This window comes from Venturia canescens, unplaced genomic scaffold (assembly GCF_019457755.1).
Source record: "Venturia canescens isolate UGA unplaced genomic scaffold, ASM1945775v1 PGA_scaffold_39__1_contigs__length_154694, whole genome shotgun sequence".
Classification (NCBI taxonomy): domain Eukaryota; kingdom Metazoa; phylum Arthropoda; class Insecta; order Hymenoptera; family Ichneumonidae; genus Venturia; species Venturia canescens.
Genome location: NW_025108605.1, coordinates 97,501 through 100,000, shown reverse-complemented (window position 1 = coordinate 100,000; position 2,500 = coordinate 97,501). Strand labels below are relative to the sequence as shown.

The 2,500-nt window shown below is 52.2% G+C and overlaps 1 non-coding gene and 1 pseudogene across 1 annotated transcript; both read left to right on the top strand.

Moving 5' to 3' along the window:
- Positions 1-613: 613 nt before the first annotated feature.
- Positions 614-768, top strand: LOC122418728 (5.8S ribosomal RNA). The gene has a single exon (XR_006262625.1). It is a non-coding gene; the product is annotated as a 5.8S ribosomal RNA (ribosomal RNA).
- An 822-nt stretch (positions 769-1,590) lies between these two features.
- Positions 1,591-2,500, top strand: part of LOC122418723 (uncharacterized) — a 4,820-nt pseudogene continuing 3,910 nt past the window's right edge.

Sequence of the window (2,500 nt, the reverse complement as noted above, 5' to 3'; positions counted from 1 at the left end):
TTGAACGAAGAAACGGTCGCGAGCTTTGAAGAAAACGAATGTCGAGTGAGGATGGGGGGGGGGAGGAGGAGAGGCCTTTTTGAAGCTTTTTTTTTCCCTCAATATTCTCTATTCGTTTCTTCATCTCGTTGTTTCTCTGCATTACTGCGCCGTAAGGCGGTTTCTCGTGTTGCTGCTGCTCACCGTTGGGCAACCTAATTGAGCCCCACTTATTGCTCAGTAAAGGAAGCTCGCTATGCGCTCACGCGTTGTGCCTGTTTTCCGAGGTTTTTCAATGAAATTTCGCCCAAGAGTAAAAATCAGCGTGAGCAGCGCCGGGACCGCTTTTATCTTAGCGACGACACAACCATTACATGGCAAAGACACACACACGCCGGGCTCGTTCCGGAGTCTTTAGTCGTCGCCGAGACTTGCGGCCGTTTTGCTGTCGCGGCCTTGCGCTTGCGATCAACTGATTGCGCGCGCTTGTACCAGCGACTTCGCTCGTCGCGTCTCCCTTAAATTTTAGGGTTGGCGGGCTTGCGAAACCGTCCTTGTCGACGATGCTCGAATTTTTAAGAACAAGATTTATGAATAATGCTGTTTGTAACGCACAAATATGTTATTATATGATTACCCTGAACGGTGGATCACTTGGCTCGTGGGTCGATGAAGAACGCAGCTAATTGCGCGTCAACTTGTGAACTGCAGGACACATGAACATCGACATTTCGAACGCACATTGCGGTCCACGGATACAATTCCCGGACCACGCCTGGCTGAGGGTCGTTTATGCATAAAATTTAGACTGCTCTCGCGATGATTTCGTCATCGCGTGTAGCGAATGTATTGGGCGTTCGTTGACCCCATGCCCTTGTACAAAAGGGGGTGCGCGTCTGCGTCGCTTGAAATAACGCGCTCTCCCGCAAGTCTCGGAGATCGAGTCCCTTCGATCCGGATTTCGTGAGCCAGCGTGTGCGAATCGCGAATTCATTTTCTCCCTTTGCCGGGGAGAAGTTCAAATCTATTCGCATTCGCCCGCGATACTCTATGAGAATCGAGCACAACCAAATGGCCGTTCCTTGAATTTTTCGAGTCGAGCGTGTGCGGAGATGATGGGAAAAGAGAGAGAGGTGGGGCATGCCCCCCCGGACCGTGTTGTCCGTCGTTGTTTTTTTTTTTCCATTCTCGTGCGCAATTCGCCGCTACTTTGATAAGTGAGCAGACACGCCGCCGCCGAACGGCCGGTCGATCGAGTTCCGGAGCTAATTGTTAGTTTTTAAAGGACAGATACTGACCGGATCGCTCGCGCAACGGGGGCGAGCCCGCATGTAGCGTGTTTTTAAAGAATTGTTCGCACATACGAGAATCGGAAGGTGTCATTTGATGAAAGAAAAACAGCGTGGTTCGAGCACGTGGTTCGGTGGTTGGGTAATCGAACGCGAAATGTTTCCACATTGATTTTCACTCGTCTCGAACTGATCGCATCGCTCTTCCGCCAATGAAAAATTCATACGGAGAGAGAAATGTGTGTTGTGTATGTTGTTATATAAACATCGTACCAGGCACCCACGGATGTGTTGGAATTCTCATGGTTTTGAATAAAATCGACGACCTCAGAGCAGGCGAGACTACCCGCTGAATTTAAGCATATTACTAAGCGGAGGAAAAGAAACTAACCAGGATTTCCTTAGTAGCTGCGAGCGAACAGGAAATAGCCCAGCACTGAATCCCGCGGCACTGCCGCTGGGAAATGTAGTGTTCGGGAGGATCCACTTATCCCGGGGCGTATGCTCGAGTCCAAGTCCATCTTGAATGGGGCCAATTACCCGTAGAGGGTGCCAGGCCTGTAGCGACCGAGACGCGTTTCGGGAGGATCTCTCCTTAGAGTCGGGTTGCTTGAGAGTGCAGCTCTAAGTGGGTGGTAAACTCCATCTAAGGCTAAATACGACCACGAGACCGATAGCGAACAAGTACCGTGAGGGAAAGTTGAAAAGAACTTTGAAGAGAGAGTTCAAGAGTACGTGAAACCGTTCAGGGGTAAACCTGAGAAACCCAAAAGTTCGAATGGAGAGATTCATCGTCAGCGATCCTGGCAATTGTACGGTTCGCGATGTCAGGGACCTCGGTCCCGCGGCACGCGTCCGTATGATTTTTTTGCCGGGTGTCGTCGTCGTGCACTTCTCCCCTAGTAGGACGTCGCGACCCGTTGGGTGTCGGTCTACGACCCGGGTGGGAGCCTGTCATGTGTTACGCTTCACGGCGTCATGTGGCAGACCCCCGGTTGTCCGACCAGCTGCCCGGCGGTACTCGCACGGTATTGAGTCGCAATTTGAACTGCGTCCGGCCCGCCGCAAGCGAGGCCAGTGTTTCCCGGATGTACGGACTTAGCGCCGTCACCGGGCCTGGCCAGCTGTTGGCCGGCGGTGTCCTGGGACTGGCTCTAAATACCGGTCGGCGACGCTACTGCTTTGGGTACTTTCAGGACCCGTCTTGAAACACGGACCAAGGAGTCTAACAT